Raw genomic sequence first — 23,398 nt, 5'->3', positions numbered from 1 at the left:
TGCCTCAGGAACTTTGTTTATTAAATAATATCTGGCAGAAAAATGCACAGTACAGTTCTCAGACTCATTCAAGTTTTAAGTCTATTTGATTGAACAGATATGAACAAGAAGTGATAAATGCACACATTCTAATATATTTAAAGAAATATGTTTATAGATATAAGTACTCCATCAAATTTCTGGATTTTCTACTCGCCACAAAACATTCTCAAGCAGACTGATCTAATCTCAACAAACAACATAATTTATCAGGGTAATACAAGACAGTAAACAAGAAGCCCTAATAGTAACATATTATTATGTTTTCTATTCAAAAATACCTTCAAAATTAAACTGGACACTGAGAACTGGTCTAATTAAGTAAAATTCACCCAAAATTACCTAATTATTTCAATGTATTGTTAGCCTAAATTTTTGTTTTTTTCCAGTTTATAGTTCACATTATGTGACCTTTTCAGAAAGTTTATAGACAATGCCACATATTTTACATGCTACATGTTAGCATAGAACATTTCCTTAAGTTAGATGTTTTCCTTACAGTCTTGAAACAACTTTTCTTGTATAAATAATTGGGCATATTTGTTTGTCTTTAAATCATGTGGATAGTATAGTGTCAGTGAATATATTACAGTTTAGTCTCCTAAAAATTATTACTTAAGTTACATATAGACTGTCATGCTTAATTAATAATAAGGATAGATGAAACAACACCCTGGGAACACTGTTTCACAATCAACAGTATATTAACTTACTGAAAATCATTTTCTAAATGAGTAGTTATTAAAAATTCTTCTTTACAAGTTTGTATCCATCAAAATATAAAATATTTTCCTTATATATACACTGGGTTTATGAAAAAACATTGAAAGTAAAGTGTCTACCATTTGCAAAATGATTGAAAGGAAAACATTTAACAACTCTGGAAAGGAGTGTAACATTGTCAATTTTAAACCAGGGAATTCAGACATTTTAGTGCTATACTCTCAGTCACTGCAGAAAGGTCATCCCAGATGGTGCAGTTGACACTCATGGCAAATGGGAAGGGAGGCAGAAATCAGGTCTGAAGAGAAGAGAGTCAGCACCTCATCAGTAAGTGTGAGTCGCGTAAAAAATATGTTAAAAATTATTATGCTATTAATTTATACAAAACAGAACAATCCCCTGGTAGACTGCTTTCTTCTTTGAGTTACAGGAGATGTGTTTATTCAAATGCAGCTTTACACAAGGGCTAGAAAGAAGAGAAATGCAGGAACACTACTACAAATTGGCAACGAGTGGAGATAATGGCTGCATAGGACATCACAAGGTAATGGCCAGGGAGAAAATATAACAGCTGTGTTTTGCTTCGAATGGAGGGGGACTGAAATGTAAATATATAAATATTACTACTTTTCTGTTAAAGTCTGATGTGAGTTATACAGGTGCCCTAGAGCCTTGGAACCATCTGGGCACTTGACAGGCTATGGGCAGAAACAGTAGTCCTGCCAAGAAAAATAACTGAAAGCAATCTGTGTTTTACCAGCCCCAAAAAATAGCATGGCTTATTTTCCAAGTGCAGTCCTCAGTTCATTATAACATTCTGTTTCTTAACAATATTATCTGACTCCATGCAAAGCAACCAATTAAAGAAGCTAGTTAGGAGCCCTGATGTGTACATCAGCTGCAGGCTGTAATTTGTCCTAGAAATCAGATAGAAATTGATGTAAACTGATATGAGCACAACTGCATCTCTTCCACTGGTTATTCTTTTTGGAAACCCTCTCCCTGGTCTCAAGAGATCAGGTGTGGCGTTGTCAAAATTTTTAATGCACTTATTCCAAACCATTTTTATTTTCAGGAATGGAGTACGTGCCTTGAGGCTGCCAGCTTAATTCTTGCCTGACACAAACTGCCATAGCCACACCAATGTAGAGTTTGCTTTTTATAGATAATTACATTTCTGTTATGGCTCTTCTGTCATTTCATTTCTGCTATGGTGAAGATCAAGTACCTCTTTCCGAAGGACATGTCCTTCTCCATAAGCAACGAGCTCAAGATTTTTGGACAATATAATTAATTATATTAATATTAATTACATTTAAACAATCCTGGCTGCATCTCAATTCTTATGAATATTCGGGAAAATTAGAAATTAGTTCCTGACTAATTTTGACTAAAAATATTTTTAAATATAGATCTTACAGATATTTCAGAAAAACATATCTATTGTTACAGAGAGGAGAGAGGCAGATCATTGAAAAGACAATAAGCGGACATCTTTTAGAATTATAGGTAATTTTACAATTTATAGTGGAATTTTTTTTTTCCTGGAGACTATTTAAATAAGAAATCTGAAACTTGTAAATTTAGTAGTAATTATGTATATTTTTGGGGTCACCTATGACTATTTCTAACATTTCTCTGCAAGCTTTTGTCATGCTTCAATAGAAGTTTGGGTCTAAAGATGGCAAAATATCTCTGTATTATGTAATAAAGTTCCTACAGTCCTGCTAAATTAAGTCAAAATGAATTGTTCCAGTTCATTCTGTAGATCAAGCCCAAGGCTCAGTTTACTCATGTTTCTAAAAATTGGATGCCATTTATAACAATGTCATTCTTTTTATCTTGTCAAAGTTCTATTTTTTACATCCACTACACTGTACTCTGTATTTTGCTTCCAAATGTTAGCGCTCCATTCCTTTTCCCTTTTGCACACAGTTCACTTGGAAAGAAATGCAAAACAACTAGAGAGAGTGAAACAAACCTGTTCTGAGAGCTGGAGGAGCTCAGATATGCAGAAGGGAGAAAGGGAAGTTTTGGAGTCCACGTAAAGGCAGTTAATATGTAATGAATGCCATGAGCACAGAGTGTGGAGCTGCTCTTAACCTTCCTTTTCAAAGGTGCATAATGTCTTTATCTTTTCATATCTGAAAGAGAAAAGGGGAAACTGCACTGGTTTCAGTGCTGGGTGGACGCAGTACATCTCACAATTTCTCTCTTTTGCAGTTCATGTTCTAGCCATGGTTAAAGGAAGCCTATTCATCTTTCCAGTAGGCATTTTTCTGTATCACCATTGTGTCTCTAGTTGACATCACTTTTCAAGACTAACCACTGCATTATCTTTCCTCCATCCTACTGGCAGTCTGTCATGCAGTGTTCCTGTAAAAATCTTTTATTTGTTTTCTTAAGTTCTATTTTTCCCCATTTTTCTTATTACAATGGGCCTATTTTTATTTTTTAAAATTTCCTGTACTTTATTTATATTATATTTTATTTTAGTTATCATGATTTTTTTATTTCCTGTTTTATGACAGCATGCAGTCAGCAAGACTCCTGTTGCATTTTGGGGGTTTCTATGCATAAGCTGACACTGGATGATGTACGTCATACTAGGAGACAATATTTTTCTCAGATTTCTGCTCATTATCTTCTTCTAACCTCAGTATTTATACATTTTAAATTTTTTTATGCAAGTCACATTTGTTGTCTCTTTAATTTCTTTTTTATTAAAAACCAAACCTGTTCTTGCACATATTAGAATTGTCAGAACACTGCAGACTCATAAAATCTACAAATAAGTTACTTGAATGTCCCATCTTATTAACAGCAAAGAACATTCAGATTTGCTGCAAGTACTCTAACATATCTGGAGCGGCACAATGGATGCAAATTTTTTGATCTGCAGATGAAACTAACTTGCTGAAAACACAATTAAATTGCAGTAGGCAGTTGGTCCAAGTCATAACTGGAGGTCTGAAGTTGCAATCAACTCTGAGCTGTGTGTAACTGAAATATGGAATAAATCAATGTAGATAAAGATAATATTACTAAGCAGAAATAACACTTTAAAAACCAAGAGGTTTAAAGACATGTAGAAAAAGTGGTGTATTATCATTCTTTTGTGATATCTGTCTGCTGGTCTCCTTATTTCGGTTTTAAAAAAAATTAATTCTGGCTTAAAAATTGATGTTTGAAAGGGATGAGAAGCTTTCCAGGGGTTTACTGCTCTACTGCTCATATCTCTACTGACAATATCTCTATTGGTGTTGCAGTACTATTGCAGGTTCCATCAAAAATCACATCTGAACTAGACATTACGTCAATATACGGGGTGACACTTGCTCTTAAAGATTTCAGAGATCCTTTATAAAAAGCTACTAACTTTCTCAAGCTTAGCAGCCTGAGATTCTTATCTTATATTCATTCAGAGCAAATGTCCTATATTATCTGTTCAGTAGCATCTGTCGGAACAGCCTGTTTTTCTTCATCAGCTCTAAAGGAAAGTTAAACTTCCAAGTGAGAGTCTGGACTTAGATTATATTAACTGTCCCATTTGATGAGGTCTTTCTATTGTGAGTAGGACTGAAATGTGATCAAGAATCTTGTATAGCCATGAGAGTGTTTATACTATAGATCATACAAATTTATTAAAAGGTATCTGTGCACATTACCCCACATAAATTTTACACAAAATCAAACTCTGAGCTATAATAAATCACTCTTTCAACCATTCAGCTCCATAGTGTATCCTCCATGACAATGCAGTAATTTCATACTAAATCTAAATACAACACCATCATTCATTTTTGGATACCATGATATTTAGGATAATAATCTGTAATGGGAAAAAAATATATTTTATTAGATCAATTTACATGGGAAATATTGTCAGATTTTCAGATATGCTAGATACTTTTCTTCTAAGTTTTAGCATTACTTCACAGTCTGAAAACAATCAGGCTTTAATCAAACCAATTTCCAGAGCTGATTATGCCTCAAAAAGACTGGGCTGTGTAAAGGCTGCCCTTCGTTTAATTTACTGAGCCATTAGCTGAAGTGTCATAGATCATTTCATTGCTGTGAGAAAGAAGTAGCATGTGGCAGGAGAAAAGAAACACTAAAACAAAGCAAACTCAGAAAACCCTTATTCATCAATCCAACAATTACTCAGATCGAACAGTCAAGGAGTGACAAAAAATGACTACTCAGGTAAACCTAGATCAATGTTTTGTCAGCTGCTTAAACAAATGCAGGAAATCATTCAATGCTTTTAATGACTTAAACTTTTACCTGAAATTAGGCAGTAGGTGATGGGGAAGGCAAATGACAGAAGTAGTGATTTCCTATGGGAAACTCTATTGAATGCAGGAACTGCTAGACTCGGCAATGTGGGGGTTGACTTTTTGCTTATTAAGGTTGTGGATCTCTATGCTTTTGATGAAATTCCTCTCTGAAAAGGATTTGATGCTTTGCCTCTGTGTGTGTGTGTGCAGAGAATGACGGATGGTGCCTTTCAGTGGAATAAAATAAAATAAACTTTAAGATCAGGGAAACTACTAGCTAAAATTTTACTTCTTACAGCTTCATCTTCCTTTTTTACTTTATTTTCCCTTTTACATCTAATACAATTTTTATAAATATGCTGTAGTTCTCTTCCATGTCTGGGTACATTATTTTATTGAAATTAACTTTGAGGATTTTTTGCACTGCAGAAAGGAGATCTTCATGTTTCTCATGGACAGGTTTCTCACTGCCTGTAGATTTGGAAGGGAAAATGCTGAACTCGTAATGAAAAATCTACTTCTAGAGCAGTGTTTCTCAACTCTTGCATCAAAAACACAACAGCAATGGATCAGGAAAGTTAATTTGGTTTTAAAAATACTTAGCTAGCTAATAAAAAAAGAAAAACACAACCTTTATATTTTCATTGCATTTTATTCTTCTAATTAAACTAGCCTTTGCCAGTTCCCAAAATATAAGAAAAAAATAACTAAACTTATTCACTATATACTCTTGCTTTTATAGTGCATGCAATTTGGTTGCTGTTTTCTTTAACTAATAGATCATCTCCTTGGAAAGGCTAAGAATCATTCACCAAGAAAACCATCAGTGACTCTACTAAGTTAATTTGTGACAGTCTTGTACATAAAATAACTCTGCCCACAACTGTGGAATTTTGCAACAAATTACTCAATTTTAGCAATTAAACACAGAAATTGCTTGAACATCTTTTAATAAAGTTATTTCAAGTTTGACTATGGAGTTTTAGATGATAAACAATATTAATAATTCTCTTATCTCTCTTTTAAATCTTTAAGAAAAACTGCTGTCTGGGGAATGATGTCAGGTTTCATTATATAAGATTACTTTAAGAATTTTTAAATCATTTTATCGTAGGTCAATATGACTTCTTTGTAACTGCTTGCTTAGAACGCTCCAGGGCTCATTGGGTGCAAACCTCTAAGAAAAAAAGAGTGGGAGTTCCCTTCCTCTATCAACCACAAATAAAATTGTGATTTTCTCTTACATTCTGAAATGGAGTATTTAAAATTGGTCTGATCCTGTTTAAAAGAATGAAAAACAAAAAGTATGAACAAGATTTACTTTTAGCAAGGAGCACTTTCTAGCAAACAAATTTCCCTTGCTTTCCATCCCTTCCTTTTCTTTTTCCTCAGGTTCTTTATTATAGTCCAAAGAGAATTTTGAAAAGTGCTGAAATTATTTTTCTGTAGTTCTCCAAGGATAAAAAGGTCTATCTGAGCATGAACCATAGGCTGTAGCTCTGACTTCTGTTTTTCTGGAATCCCAGGCTCAAAGTTGTTCACTGTCCTTCTTGGAGATTTTTTGTCCTTCTAAAATTTTTCTTTGACGTATTCATAAGCCTAAGAAAAAGCAAAACAAAACAATGTTTCTTTTATTAATGAAGCTCAAGTATGCAGAAAAGCAGTCTTATTGGGGGAAAAATGTTGTTTTTCTGATTGACTTCTACAGTAATGATATACACTCAGAAGCGAAAACTAAGGGAAGAAACCTACAAAACAAAATGGCTGAGTTTTATCAATATTACAACTTCATGCTTATATATATGTACAATGCTTTCATGAAACAAAAACTTTATGTTTTTATTGATAATGCTAGTAATTTTTTTTTAATTACAGAAATGATATTCTATAATTGATAGCAACTTCTAACACATTCTAATTTATTCATTTTCTCAGGAATGTTCTTGTAGAGTTCCTGTTTTAAAATTCATTTATGGAAGGATTAAATTTAGTAAGCAATTTCCATAAGTATATGTTAGTTTAAAGAAATGCAAAGTAGACTCAACAAGGTGATATTTTTACATAAAGATTTTCTTCTTTGGGCAAGATACAATTTTGAACAATGGTGATGTTAAAGTAGTCAGCTCTTTATTAAAGGACGACTTAAGAATGAGGAACTAGATAAATATCTTGGATAGGAGTAGGCATTCAGGATATTGACTCGTTGAATTTCTAAAATACAGACTTAGCTTCCAACTTTTCCTTCTGCTTTTCCCACTGATTTTTTGTGCAGCAATACCCTCCAAAAGACCCTAGAGGGAAATCTTTCCTAGCTTGGAAAGCAACAGTAAGTGCAAGATCTTGTGACTGCAAGAATATGGCCTAGTTGATATGGATTAAGTCAGCAATAGCCATTTTCATATTCAGTTCAGATTTTTAAATTTCTCCAAGTCATGGAAAAAAACCCAAAAAACAGCACTGTCCCACTAAAATTTCTCCTACCTTAACAGAGAAAAATTTGATTTGCCTTCAGAGCAGACACTATCATCTCAATGATTTATGAATTATAAAATGTATAGTCATCGATAGAAGTCAAGCTTGCAAATGAGCATTGACCAACAGAAGTCACTTTGTTTTATGACTAGTATTTTATAGAAAGGAAACTTTTTTATGTAATTATAACTGAAGAGAATTGTAATGCTAAAAAGCAAAGCACTAATTGTGTTCCTTGTTTCCTGAAAATTCCCTGTTTCTTTAAAAATTCAAAAATTTTTTAGATCACCTACTAAAGAGATTAACACTTACCAGACAGATATTTTATGTACAATAGTTAAAACAAGTTTAAATGTGGGAGTTGTTTGTTTCTTTGTTTGCTTTAAAGAACAAAAATTATTTCTATTTGATAGTTGTTGCATTCTTCCTTCCTATTATTTTCATGACAGCCTAATTTGTGGTACAATTAGTAAGAAGATTGGATTCTTCACTGCCATGATTTTTGTTGCATAATGAAAGGTAAAAAATCAACATACACAAATGAAAACACAGCCTTCCCCTTTTACAGTTACTAGCTCTTGGAGAAACAAATACTGCAATTTATCTTTCCTCAGCTTCATTTGAATGACTTCACTACTTCCCTTAGAGATATTTTTTCCCTACTATGATATGGAATGCTATGACAAAGCATTAATTAATTTTTTTTATTCTGAATACTCTGCTATTGATAGTTTGTGGAGTCTGATGCGTGAAACAGAGATTAAAAATAAAGTTGGTTGGACAGGTAACAAACTCATTAATGTCCTAAAGGAACATCCAATTCCAGAAAAATTGAGGAATGCTGTTCAATCAGCAGCATCCAGTTGGCTTTTTTTCTTTTTCTTTTTTTTTTTGCTTTTGATCTAAAGAAAAATGAATAAAAGAAAAATAAATTATGACTAAAAATTGCCTGAGCTCAGATCTCACAAATTAAACAGGCTTGGTTAAGTGTTATAGAAAAAAATATCACCTCTTCAGATTATTAGGTTGCCATGCTTTAGTAAAACATTTTACTAAACAATACATATGAAGTTTCCTAAAATTATTGGGGAAAAAGTAATAAAAACAACTCAAGTAAAATATTTGTTTGACAAAATATATTTGTTCTTCCCATCTATCTACCAGAGGCAAGCATGGTCTGGCATTTGAAAATCTTAATGTTGCCGCTACTATTCCGCTGCTGGCAGCTTCATTTCTTGTGCTACACAAGTAACATATATTCCAGACCAGTGATTTCTCCTCCCACTGTTTCCTCCTAAAAACTGTTCTGCATACTAGGAAACAGGCAAATAAAACACAAGATGTCATTTTTATTTTTTTATATAAAATTAGGACTTATTTCTTTAAAATTAACATATTAGAAACCACATATATTTCAACTGAGTTGAATTTAAGCAAAAGCCAAAATGTAAAAATTCAGTGACTTGGAAAACACTGCCTTTGTTTTAAAGAAGCAAGAACCTGATGTGCTTAATGTGGCATGACTTTTTTTCTTAAGGGTTCAAGTATCTTTTTGTATTAACATCTTATCTCTGTAATGTATTTTTTGCGTATCCCAGTCTCCCAGTCCTTATCACAGTGAATTAGATGGGCAGCATCTTGGCTAGTAAGTGATTTTTTTTTTTTTTTTTAATTCTATACCCTTCTATGTCTCTGGAGCCATAAGATACTGCCTGAGAAAAAAACAAGACTCACAAAACCACCCAAAAATCTGGTGAAAAAAAAATGTAACAAAAATAATTTCTAGGCAATCTCCTTTGATTTAGTTCTTTTATTTCTACATGAGTTTCTTCATCACCCTTCAAGGAAATGAATTGATTTCAATGGGTGTCACTTTCTGCTCCTATTTCTTATAATAGGCAAATTTCTTCCAAACTGCCTGGGAATTTAAATATAGCCAATATTACCTAAGAGTGCTATCAGTACATTTTTGTAAGCTAACTTGAGTGATTCAGGTCTTGGTTTCTTATGAATATAAACATTGCCCTCACAACATGTCTCTAAATATTGCAATCTCTCTTCCTACAAGGCAAAATAATAAATTTGGGCATATTATTATTAACTCCAAAATATAATCAATTATTTTTTTCATAGGGCAGTTTTTTTGTGATTTTAACTCCTTTATTATAGTATTTATAAAAATACATTGCCAGTTTACTTGCAGATATGGACAGTAAGACTGTTGAAGTAAAGCATAGGTGAAAAAGCTTGTAAACTTTGGTAAAATGAACTGGTGTTCCAGTTCTGGCCAGGACAGGATTAATTTTTGCAGGAGCCAGGAGGGGGCATGGCTAGGAAAAAGAGGTTATTCTGTGCCACCCCAAGTCATTGCCTGTTGTCCAGAAGAATGGAGTCTCTACTGGGGAAAAGGGGTTTCTTCTGGTGGAGTAAAGCTAGATAGGGCAGCTGTGCATTGCCTGTTGTCGGAGGTTTCCTGTGTGAATCTCTTGTACTCTCCATTCCCAGTAAATTGTTCTCATCTCAATCTGTGATCTTTGCCTTTTATCCCTCCAGTTCTCCTCCTCCCTCTGCGGCAAGGAGGAGGGAGACAGGGAAGTGGGGGGAAAACCCAGGCAATGCATGGCTGGGAGATGCAGTGAGAGCACTAAACTGGGGAGTACCACTGCTAAAGCGCCACATCTGGATACCTGTATATAAACAACATGGAAAGGAGAGAAAAACACACATCCAAAATTATGTTATGGGCTTAAGTATGTTAGAAATTACTGTTCAGTAATTAGAATGAAACAAAGTTCCAAAAGCCATATAGCAGAAAACGAATCAATGTTTACTTTTCAATAATTACTGATTTTGCTCTCAGTGAATCTCTGAACAGATTTCCAGAGCAAGATTCATCTCACCTAAGCTAAGGTGCCTGCAGGGAAAATGGCAGTGTCTGAGCTTATCACTTTAAAAATCTTTTGAAATCAATGTGGAAATAAAAAACAAAAACAAATTAGAATAACTTTTTAGATTTGGTTCATCTGACCTGTAGGAGATATTTGCTTTAGAATAAGATCAGCCATAGTCTAATGAAGATTTTTTCCCCCAATATAAAGGAAAATTGAGATGATGAGTTTACATTAGTTGTATGTAGCACAAATGCCTAGTTTTGATTATATGAATCATGTCATATCATGCTACAATCACTGTAACATGGTTTTCTCATAGTTTTGTCTTCATCCCTAATGTATTAAAAGTATTTTAAAGAATCTGTTTATTCTTAATTTTATCTTCCCTTTGAATTGATTATACTTAAAAGAATGTTAGAAGATATATTTGGTAGAATAAAAGTGCAAAAGACAATCCCATGCTTAGGACACAGGCATGCCACTAGTCTTGTGAAGGCAAGGAGAATGATCCCACGTGGAAATGGTAGTGAATAATTATCAATCATGTGAAATTTATGTTTTCTGCCAGGCATCTATTGATAGCTGCAGGGAAGTGGAGAGTCCAAATAAAGAGGACACTTGAGAATGGGCCAGGGCACTCCATTTAATATCTCACTATTGTCACTTTTGCTACCTGCTGCACATTTAACCTCTCTGGTCCTAATTTCTTTTCTTGTTTTTGGTTTTTGTTTTGTTTCGTTTTTTTTTTTTTTTCACAGCTCTTCACAGTTCACAGCAGAAAAGAGCTCTGCTTTATGGTTGGGTCTTTATGTTCCACAAAAATAATAACTGTCTATAATATACTGTATTAAAATTTTTCAATGAAATATCTAGTTTATGGGACTGCCCTCTAAGATGAGCCTTCTAGCAGCTGCAGCATTAGAAACATAATGCATTTCCCAGGTGCAGAAAATATGTTGTGCTAAATGAGCCAGTGGTCTAATCAAAAGGAACTCTAGATCTATTAAAGGGAAGATCTGTTAATGATAAGTCCCTGCTGTAAATGAGGTCACTTCACAGCCTTTCTACAGTATAAAGTAGAAATCAATTTCATTTTAGGAATAATAAAATATAAAGGAACCTCGTTTTATCATTAGAATGGACTCTTAGAGATTGAGATTACATTTTCTTTTAAGGTGAACTCTTGCAGCAGCTGTGCATAAAAATGAAGTGCTGGAGATATTTGTATTATTTAAAATGTTTTAAAATTGTTTCCATTTACATACAAGTCATTGTTAAGAGCATATGTAAAATGAAGGTATTTCTGAACTGGAGCAGTTCAGAACAGGGAGTTTAGTTAAATTTCTCCTTTCCTCTTTGCATTCATGACTTTAAATATTGCAGAGCTGTTCTTGCTAATTCTCATTCCGCTGACTCAGCTCTTACAGAAGCATCATTGTTCTTGGAGACTGACATAGGTTACAGACTGCCTAAGAAATGTGAATTAGGTGCACTGGTGCATAGGAATGAGAAGAAGAACTTGAAAGCTTTTTTTTTTTATTATTTTGTCCAATCAACTCTGCCTGTTTCTGTAGCACCTATATCCAGATTAACCCCAAGCTTCAAAGGCTTTTAACAAAGCTTCAAAGCAGGCAATTTAGGCATCATTATTACTTTATTTTGAAAGTAACCTCTTACTTCGGGATGCAAACATTCTTTAAAGGGAGATAGAAATCTAAAAAATAAAATTACAAGAAATTGAATTTAGTGGTGAAAAATCGGATACTTCTATCCTGGTAATTTTTTTTCTTTATGACTTTGATGCAATGTGCTTTGCATTTCTTTTCAGATTCAGTTTGTCATATCACATAAAGTACAGTGAGATGCATATTCCACATAGGCCTGCAGATCAGTTCAAGAGGCCACTATACAATTTCAATTGTTCATTTACATGCAAAAAAAATGAAAGCAATTAAGATGAAGGAAACTGACGTGATATAGTTGTACCTCTGCAGGACAAGTATTCTGCTGTGTAGGTTAAGTGGGCCACTGCATGATATCTCTAGGAGATTAAAAATTACTGCAGAGAAAACAGACTCATGGGTTTGTCCAATGCTCCCCTCCTCATGGTTGTGTATCAGTGAAAATCGGCATTCATCCTGCATTCCCAGGACCCCTTCTTAAATGTCCATGTTTCTTCTAATAAAGAAGCATGTCATAGGAATATCCATGTTCCATCTGCGTTTCATCAGGCTGGGACATGACTAACGAGTGATGTTAGACACTTTTATCCTTATGGTGCTATTCAGTGGAATTCAGCATTCAGGTGGCAAAGTGCATTTTCCTGTAATGATTAACGTCTGTATGGTTCCAAATACACCAGTATTTCCAAATCACAATGTGTCTGTTGCAGATGGACTCTTAGTCAAATAACTTGGCATCTGTACCAGTGCAGCATTACTGCCTGAATGAGGATGTACCAACTGAGATTTTTCATCAAGTGACCAGACTGCTACAATACTGATATAACCCTTTATTATCCACTGATGAGAGAGAGTGTGAGTATTAGAGGTATCTAAATGTTCTGACCAGAGAGAGGTGCAATTTTCTGAATGTGTGTTTATTTGTTTAAATGTCATTTCCCAACATTCTGAGCATGTAATTGAAATTGAAATGTAAACATTTAAAAATTGACCTTGCCTACATTTTGAGAAAATACTAGTATTTCAATTGGCTGTAAGGAAATTGAATTAATGCAAATCAGCTTAAGACCCTTTGAATGGTAAATGAGAATACCCATGGAAGAGTTTGATGCAGTTAAACTAATCAGCTTTAAATTTATTTCTCTGAAAAATTCAGATCCATTCAACTGATGGTCCTCCATGTACCAAATATGTTTTTGCATGAAAGGTACAATTATAGAATGATATAAGGGTGATATGATGACCTGCAGATACCGTCTATGGAAAGCAGGTCCTTAGTCTAGGCTAACTGTAACCTTGTCAAACTGTCTTCAGTGTTTCCAACAAGGAAAAGGTCTGAGCACCCTGTCTGATGTTTAACTGTCCTCAAGATTGCTTTTTTTTTTCCTTACATCTAAATGGATTTTCCCCTGAATTGACTCATGTCTGTTATCTCTCTCTGTTCACTTTGCAGTCTTTTGAAAAGAATACCTCCTTCCCCTCTACAACTCCTATTCATGTGATGGAAAACTGTGATTAGATCCCTCCTGAACCTTTTCTTTCCACACAGGTCCTTTAATTTTTCTTCATACATCAAATTCTCCCATGCTTCTATCATCTTGGGCCTCCTCCTCTGATCCTTCTCTGTTTTATCTGTATTTTTCTTGGGGGGGGTACCAAAACTGAGCACAATATGCTTCATTTGGCCTAATAAGTGCTGTGTGGAGTGAAACAATCATATCCCTTGTGATGCAGTTGCTGTTGCAATCACTGAAATTGTCATTGTTGCAAAGGCACGCTGCTAAGTCCCATTCAGCTCACTGTCCATCAGCAGCCCCAAATCTTTTCTATCAGAGCTGCTCCCAACCAGTCAGCCCCCAGTCAGTACTACTGACTGAATTATTCCATCATGGCTGCAGGACTTCACATTTTACTTTTTTAAACCTCATGCAATTCCCTTAAGCTTGACTTTCTTGACTGTTGAGGACTCTGCATTTTACTTCTTCCATCCAGTGTTATCTGTTTCCTGTCCTAATGTGGTGTCAGATGAAAAGTTGATGATAGTGTAGTCAGTGCCATCACCCAGGTTGTTTTTAAAGACCCTGAGGAATCCCACTCATGACCAACTGACAGTTTGACTCTGAGATATTGATAACTTTTTGAGTTCATCACTTGAGACACTTTTCCATCCATTTTCAGCCTGATTTGTCCAGGATGTCTAATCAGCTTCATCAAGCGTGTGAGAGATCATGTAAGACATCCTGCAGAGGTCAAGGCAAATGGATATCCACTGCTCTTCTCCATTAGCCAAGGAAGTCATTTCATCGTAGATGGCAGTAAGACTGGCTCTGCACAATTTAATATAAGTAAACCTGTGTTGGCTCTTCCTAATCTTCTTGTCTTTCATTAGTGTGAACAAATTTTCTTTCTGGATTAGTTCTATTATATTCCCAGGAATGGCTATCTGATCAGTATTTTTGCCTAGATATTTTCCCCCCTCAGTTGTTGATAGATGTATTTGACTATTTTTTTTTTCATCTGTATTCTTCTTAAATTTCCATGACCTTCTAAAAATGGCAGAGGAGATTTGCACTAGTATCTTCTGTTGTCTTCAAATTCATTCCATCTCATCCTAAAAACCTCTTCCTGTACAATTGCTACAGATGGTCCCTAGCTCAATCCTCCCTTGCTGTCAGTGACTCACCATTTGCTTTTCCATTTCATCCTGGAATGGAGACTTGAGAGCGGACATCAACCTTAAAGATCAAGGTGAAAACATGACTGAGTACTTCTTTTCTGTGTCATTTCTAACTAAGTTGCCACCTCCATTCTGCAGCACTCTGTGTCTTCCTTGTGCTTCCACTCAGTACTAAACAACCTATAGAAGTCTCTAGTCTGAGCTCCAGCTGAACTTTTGCCTTCCTAATTTCACATCTGCAAGCTCAAACAGCACATTTTGTATTCCTCTTTAGACACGTGCCCACTTTCCCATTTATCATCTCTCTTTTGTTGTATTTGAGCTCTTTGCATTTTTGCACTGTTTAAGAAGTCTGGTTTAACATTTGCATTGTTTAAGAAGTCTGGTTTATTTCTTTCTAGGCCTGCCCCTGTTTTATTTACCTTTTGTTCCCCTCACTCCAAATTAGGGGGATGCACAGATTTTAGCAGGCTGTCTCTCAAAATTTCTGAGCCCTTTTGCTTACCATGGAAGACTCTCAAAGGAGTCCTAAGAGTTCCCTGAACAAAAGCACTTTTAGGAGCTGAAATCTGTGCTTCTGAAATCTAAAGTGTTTATTTTGTTACTATAATTTTGAGTGAAAACTTTAAAGTGAGGAGTAGGAGCAATATTCTTTATTGGTATTCATTTGTGTTTGCGTCTATTTGTGAGATTTAAAGTAATTTTGATATTTGTGGTATTAATTACACACACTATGCATACTAGTCATAAGTATTTACCATTACTTCTGAACTGAAGTGCCTCAAGAGTGTAAAATAAAGGGGAACTCTCTTCTCATTCTAACTGACATATTACTTTGCTTCCTCTGCTCAATTTGTATTATTTTGGCTGGTTTTGTGTTTACAACATTAAAGGTCAAAATATTTCCCTTTTAGTAACAATATCTAATTAAAGAAACAATAAAGAACATTTTTATAGTAAAAGCAAAAAAGAAACAAACTTCCACATGGAATTTTTGAAGCGGTTTTTTTTATCTAACAGTAAAAGCTTCAGTAGTATAATGTAAATTGGAACAATTCATGGAGAAATTCAGCTCACAATAAGACAAGTGACTGTGAATGACATCCACTTCATCTCAACTCATTCACAAGTCGGGTGTGTAGTCCAAGTCAGATGTTTATACTCTTGAAGTAATCAATGGAAAGAAAGAAGGATTGAGTCGTCCCAAGAGTGAATAATTCATTTTTAAACAGATATCTATTAGAACCATGATAAATATATCTCTGGAGGTGCTGCTCTCTTTAATATCTGTGGAAGAAATTTCGATGAATAGCAAACGTCTAATTTGAAGATGTTTAAATGAGGTGAGAAGACTTTCATTACCTCTGTGAGCTCTTTGTGCATAGATATGTTGCATGAGAATCTTATAAACTGTTTACTAATAGCCTGAACAGTGTCAATTGGCACACTGAAAGAAGCCATGCAAACAGCAATATGATGTTGCTTCCTGACAGATTTTTTTGGTTTTGTTTCAGAGAAAGACTTGTGACTGTGTCCAAAGGGGTCTTAGGATAAGGGAAGAAAGATGACTCCATGGTACAGAAGGCTTGATTTACTATTTTAGGATATATATTACATTAAAACTATAGTAAAAGGAATAGAAGAAAAAGTTCTCATCAGAAGGCTAGCCTAAGAATAGAAAAGAATGAATAACAAAGGTCTGTGGCTCAGACAGAGAGAGAGCCAGCTGTGCCTTGATTGGCCATTAATTCCAAACATTCACTCGAGACCAGTCCTGGATCCACCTGTTGCATTCCACAGCAGCAGATAACCATTGTTTACATTTTGTTTATGACGCCTCTCAACTTCTCAGAAGGGAAAAATCCTAAGGAAGGATTTTAAATGAAAAGATGTCTGAGACAAAGACTGATTATTTTTTGTAGTTGAATTAGATTGCTAAATGTTTTAAATTTAGATTGTTAGAATTAGTAATTAAGATATTCTATAAATGCACACTCCTCCAGCTATTTCCAAATTCATTCCAGATTAGAAATCCTTTTTTTATATCTAAATTATGTTATTCATTTATCTATCTTCATTTTATCTATCTTTGCTCTTGATTGCTGTAATCACTCACTTGACCTTGGAATTTTCACTATGAACAATAGGAGAGAAAAAAAAGGAGCTATTGCAACCATTACTTGTAATCCCTGGCCTGTTTACATTATCTATCTTCTCATTCACTACACAAGTTCTCATCCATTTTTTTCTACAAATCCTTTTAGTCTTACAGTCCAGCCTCTTTATAATTTGATCTGTTTTGCTGCTATCTTATTAAACACCCTTCTCCATAATTCACTAATTATGTTGTACTCCATACTCTTATGTACCAATTTTCCAAGTTGCTGCCCTTAAGTTAATTTCCCAATTGCATAGTGACGATTTCAGAAAAAAAAATTAATTGCAATGCACAAAATTTAATGAAGGGGTTAATTGCTCTGGTAAAAGGGACAGATAATTTCTTTACTTCTAAAACCACTAGACCTTAGAGCTCTATCCCTTCTAGAAAACTATTTATGTATTGTTGTGCATGTAATTAAAATATGCAAATAAAGTCCCAAGTAGATCACTCTGTTACTTCTCAGTGTCCAACCAAGAAGCAGACAGTTGTCAGAGAAAGTAGATATCTAAAAAAACAAGTTTGAACACTTTCACCTAAAACAACAAATATATGTTACCAAAATCAAAAGGAATTTTGGCTAACACACTCCTTCCTAACTAGGCTTAAGTGTGTTTTTGGAAAATATATGATTTGGAACCACTCAAAAAGAGAAATGAAAATAAACAAAAAAAAAAATCTTAAAAGTTTCACCAAGGAAAGAAGCAACATACCTAGCATTCAGATGATATATATTAAAAAAACAAGTATCTACTCTTGTGTTCCCTATTAAATATTGAAGGCAGAACACAAGTATTCTGCTGTATATTTGGAACTGGACAGTCAACACAATGACCTGAAATAATTTTTAAAAGAATTTTTTCAAACAAATGGTGGGAAAAGGATTTTCAAAAGTATCCTCAAACCTCAAAAATATACAATGTCAGAAAAGGTGTGAGTCCATCAGTAGAGAGAAAAAAAATAGCTAATGTTCAGATTTCAAGGTTTTTCTTCTAAGAATCAGCTCAAGAAATATAACTAATAAAACAGATTATTACTAACTTATATGGACTATTTCAGAAAACCACACTTCCTAATTCAAAATGCAGATCATTGTGACTTTAAATTTAATCTTCTTTAAAAAAAATCTATAGAGACAGACTCTGTAAGAATCTATTTTCAGACAATTATGACACCTTCTCATTCCCTATGAGTGATTGTGTCAGCATAAATTTATAGATGGATTTAATGAATTCCATATAATGCATCACATGTTTTAACAGAAACACAGTTATTGTACATGAAATACATTAATATCATTAAAAGTAACTCAGGTAATTTGTTAAGTCAAATAAAATACAGTAACAATGGAAAAAAAACCCCTTATTTCTCTTTCAAAACAAGCAAGAGAGAGGTTTTCATGTAACATTTGTTGGATTACTGAAATCTTTTGTATACAGATTCTATACAGATCTGCTACCATGACAAAAGACAATAGTTTTGTAGGGGTGTTAATTTTTGTTAACTTTCTTTACACCAGTTCACGTAAGTAATCTTTTTGTGCTTTCCTCTTGAGCCATCCATGGATATGACACATTCAGATACAACCTTGGGAGATCAGGATACATGGTGCTATAAAATGCAGGGAGCCCCCGATACAGGGGATGATTGGCATCTGACTCCATTGATTCAGAATGCTGAACAATTGCTTTATTAGAACAATCCTATATTACATTATCACTATATTATAACTATACTGAAGAGCTACTGTACTAAAGAGTTACTAAAAGATGCTAAACTAAAGAAAAACCCATGACTTCTCCAGAGAATCAAGCACAGCTTTGAGTGATTGGTTAATTAATATAAACAACCATCACCAGAGTCCAATTACCAAATCCCTTCAGGTTAACAATCTTCCTAACACATTCCACATATGCAAAACATCAGGAGCAGCAAGTAGAGATAAGAATTGTTTTCTGTTCTTTGAGGTTTCTCGCTGCATTTCCCAGGACAAGTCCTTGCTAAATTGTGCTTGCTTCTCTCTGTGAAGAGAGATGTGGCCACATGGTGCAAAATTTCATGTTTTATCCTGGTATAAGGTGCTTCTGTTCTGTCTACATTTTGACAAGTATAAAAAGGTTCTGTACTTTTTTTCTATCTGACTTTTACTATAAAGTTTTGGCTGGAATCTTAACTGTCACAAACATACCTTCTCCAAATGATCTTAATTTGAGTTGGTTCAGCTGATGTTTTAATCACTAGTGTATCCATTGATTTCCATTTACTGTGTTAGATGTGAATTGTTCTGTTGAGCACTTTAATTTCTTTTTCATATGGCTGCAGCTCTAGATGCTGTGTCACAAAAAGCACCAAGAGATAATGGGCCATGTAGCAAGGCCCCTAAAGCCAGATTTAAATGAAATAGCTTCCTATTCTTAAGCTGTTTCATTTCTAAATATGAAATTTAAAAAGCATTTTGCAGTCAATATTCATGCTCTATACGACTCTATTTTTCCACCCAACAATAATTTGAAAGAAAAAAGGATTGTCGAAGTATTGTTCAGACAACAAATCCTGATGGTTTCTGCTTTAGAAAAAGCATTTTTTGATTTCTATTTCAGTTTTTGCCTGTATTGGTTGGTTTCCAAGGCAATATTACTCTATTTTCAAACTCTGTTCACATAAATGTTCAGACGACAATAGAGTTTTGACACGTGAGTCATGTTGAAAAGTATTTGATCTCACATGTCAGCATCATTGCTCTCATAATTCTCTTGTTACCCTGTTCCTTATAACTGAATAGCTGTCTTAAAATTAGTACACGTCACATCTCACAACAAAAGTTACTGCTTTTACATTCTATTTCTTTCATCAGGAGTTTCATAACATGCTCATTTATAACAGCAGATAGCATCCATTCCATTCCCTCTGCTGGTTTTTAACTCCCATGAGGGCAGTAGCTGTGGTCATCCTTGTACATAACTGTGGAGAGCAAAGCCAAGCAAGAGCACATGCTTTCAAGCCCTTTCATGCCCTGTGACTGGGAGCATCACAATATGCAAAGACTCCTAAGGTATTAAACTTGGGACCACTGGTTACATATTTTTCCTTCTCATGGGTTTAAATACTCATTTAGCTATCAATTTCATATGATTTTGACATGAAAATATTGCATCATTTATAAATGAGAACTTGATCTGTTGTCTTCATCAAGTTTATTTTTATTCTCTCCTCATTATTAGTAGCTTGGCAATCAATTAATTTTCACTTAAACGTGTTGGATAGTCATTCAAAGATCTTTCTAAACTGAATATTATCACACAAAGTGAATCAATATTGTCTTGCTTGTACAGAAGTGATTAGTGAATTATTTATTAAAAGTCACAAATAAATTCTGCATTCAGTTTTAGCTTTCCAGAAGAAACACTTAATGTACAATAACATCCTGTTTTACCAGGAAAGATACAATTTCATGTTATACAGGGTAATATCACTGCATTTTTTGTACTTTAGTACAAAGAAGAGAATTATATTTTCTTTGTATTGTAAAAAAGCTCAAATGCCTCCATGCAAGGCAGCATCAAATGGAAAATAAATTTATATATATATTTAAGATTTTATTAAAAAATAAGTGTTACTTACTAAAAACAAAATAAAACAAAAGAAAACAAAACCAAAACAAAGCCTTCTCTAAATGAAGCTCTGATTATAACAAAATCTGCCATAACATCTGTGGATAAATTCATTCACAAGGATGAAAATATTTTATCCAGACTATCTATTTCAAATGAGTCTCTCTGTGTGAGATATAAAAACATAGTTTATCAAGAGAAATCATGAACAGTTTCTGTAGGCTAAATCAACTGCTCATGAATATTTTATCTTATTTAAAGTAGTATTGCTAGTGTTACATTTGCATTAGATTAATGAAGATGGTAATTTCTCAATGGTAACAAAGTGAAAGAAAAGAAATAGGAGGATGTCAAGTAATCCATGTTAAGGATATCCTAAGGAGCTGATACCTTACTGAATAAATAACATTGAATTACTTTCTGCTACTTTCTCATCTTAGAACAGTTTCAGTATTTGACCTTGTCTCTTCTTGAAAGATGGTCTCAATATACCTGCCTCTAGCATTCAGAATGTTTACATGTCTTCTTAATGTCCATGGATGTTCCCTTTCTTCCGTTCAGTTTTTACCCCAATTCCAGCCATCAGCCTCCTGCTTTTAAATGATTTCTTTAGACTTAGTATTGGATCCTCTCTAAATAGTCATTCTGAAATGGCTCTTTGGGGTTTAATGAATGAGCTATTATGCAATATAGCCCAACACCAGCAAATACACTGTATAAAGAAATACTCTGTATAATACAGTACTTATAAAATGTAAGAGACTCCTTGTTACCCTGCAGCCTTCATGTAACCCTCTACAGCATGAGGGAGCCTTCATGAGCCTTCAAAGTCTGTGGCAGACAGCTCTGCATCTCAAACCTTTGTAGTGATAGTTCACTTTCTAGCTTGTGCAGCTCAACAGCAAGACACTCAGTCATGTTTTTAATAGAGCTGTGAGTCTGCTGGGAGAACAAGGACACAGGCTAATTTTCCCACAGCCCCAGTTTCTGGCAGTGTCATTAAATAAATATCCTGGGTAAAGAATTCCTTGGAGTCATCCAGCTACCCAAAGTCACATCACAGCAGATTAGGGTAAAACTGAAAGGTAAATTGAAGCTCTTATTGATATCCTCTAAAATGGTAATATGTCTAATAACAGCTGTATAAGAAATAGGCAAAGAATAAAAGATTTTTCATTCAGGTTATATAGTGACTATCAGAAAAGTCTGCCATTCTCTCATGTTTTGTCTTTCCTATCCTGACAAGAAAAGTTTTCAGGTTTTGGCTATAGCTTCTCCCAGTGCTTGGGAGAATACTAGCTTTTACAGACAGCACCTCTTCTGAGATATTTGAGACTATCAAGGATAGTTTTAAAACAGCTGCTGGTGAGCAGTAACTATATGAATAGAAAAATAGTCCTCTTGGGTTTCTTTTATAAAAAGATGAGGAACTGTGCAGAGACACATCAGGAGGACCATAGGGATGGACAAAAGCAGTGAAAGGCAAATTACCAAGTATCTTTTACCAGTAAAGAATAAGGTTAACATTTCTGGTACACTTCATGTTTTTTTTCTAACATTGAATTAACTTTTTTAAAGAGGCACTGCTCAATTTTTCATTTTTTTTTACAATAAATAGATATAAAAGCAATAATTGATCTCAAACAAATCTGTTCTTTGGGAGGATATTAAAGTTCAGAAATTGGAAAGAAAGAAGTCAGAGTCCTAAGCAAGGAAAAACGAGCTCAGTTACACAATATTCGAGCATTCTGTGAGCTGTTGGAGTTTCTTATCTCTCACTGAACATGCAGATTCATATGAGGATTGAACAAAAAGGCACAAAAGAAGAATAAGGAAGAGGAACATTTTATTCAAAATAAAGTAGAAATTCAATTTTCAACTTTTCCCGTATCATTTTATTGGTTTCATCTTCCACAGGAGAAGGAGGTATGCACAAACCCTATTAAACTATTCACATCTACACTTTCAAATTCAAAATTAATGAATTATAATTTTGCTACAGTAATCCACTTTAGGACATGATTGACACTTAAAAGCTGTGTCCTGATTAGTTATTTTGGTGCTTTGGATTATATTATAGCTATTCACCAACCTTCAGCAATGTATCTTTGTAACATAATCACTAATAACTTCATGACAATCCTAAAGCTATGATGAATAAAGTAAATGGGTGCAGTAAGTAATAATTGCTTCATCTGTTGGTGTCCTTCCCATCTCACAATTTAGCTTTTAGATAAGTCTCTTTTCAACTTCAATTTCATTTTTCACTTGCTTCTCCATTCCTTGAACATTTCAACTTCCCAGAATCCATGGCTGGTAAAAATTAAGATCTGTATCAATCAACAGGGTCTGACTACAAAAAAAATTGCATTTTTTTTCCTCACATAGGCTAAATTAGAATAATAAAAAAAGATAACTGAAAAACTAAAGAACTGAATGCTTGAGGCTGGAAAGAACCTTTGCAGTCCATCTTGTCCAAACCCCCTACTCAAGCAAGGCCACAGAGAGCCGGGGGGCCTCAGACTATATCCAGGAAGTTTTGAAAATCTCCAAGGATGGAGAGTGTGCAACCTCCCTGAGAAATCTGTACCAGTCTCCATTGTGAAAATCACACCAAGTAATGAGAAACCCTGATACACTGCTCAAGGATGTTACAGGGACAAAGAACCTCCCACCAGAATCCTTGCATTCAGAAGGCTTACATATTTAAAGGCACTATAGATACGAAAAATAATATGGAGCCCATTTCCTTTAAATGATGTGGAGTGTATTAAACTAGACTCCTGCCCTTTGAGAAGGATTTGTGACCTGTGTTCCTTTTAGGAACATGAGAGATAGAACTTTTTTTAATTGAAGAGGCAGTGA

General features: G+C 34.4%; 1 long non-coding RNA gene across 1 annotated transcript in view; it reads right to left on the bottom strand.

The window, feature by feature from the left end:
• Positions 1-292: 292 nt before the first annotated feature.
• Positions 293-23,398, bottom strand: part of LOC141728227 (uncharacterized) — a 121,261-nt gene continuing 98,155 nt past the window's right edge. Inside the window, exons 3-5 of the long non-coding RNA XR_012579083.1 lie at positions 5,050-6,641; positions 2,744-2,906; positions 293-1,060 (exon numbers count right to left, since the gene is read on the bottom strand). This is a non-coding gene — a long non-coding RNA (uncharacterized LOC141728227). The remainder of the gene's footprint in view (positions 1,061-2,743; positions 2,907-5,049; positions 6,642-23,398) is intronic.

The sequence above is a fragment of the Zonotrichia albicollis genome, chromosome 2 (genome assembly GCF_047830755.1).
Source record: "Zonotrichia albicollis isolate bZonAlb1 chromosome 2, bZonAlb1.hap1, whole genome shotgun sequence".
NCBI classification, from domain to species: Eukaryota; Metazoa; Chordata; class Aves; order Passeriformes; family Passerellidae; genus Zonotrichia; species Zonotrichia albicollis.
This window is presented reverse-complemented; position numbering and strand designations above follow the sequence as displayed.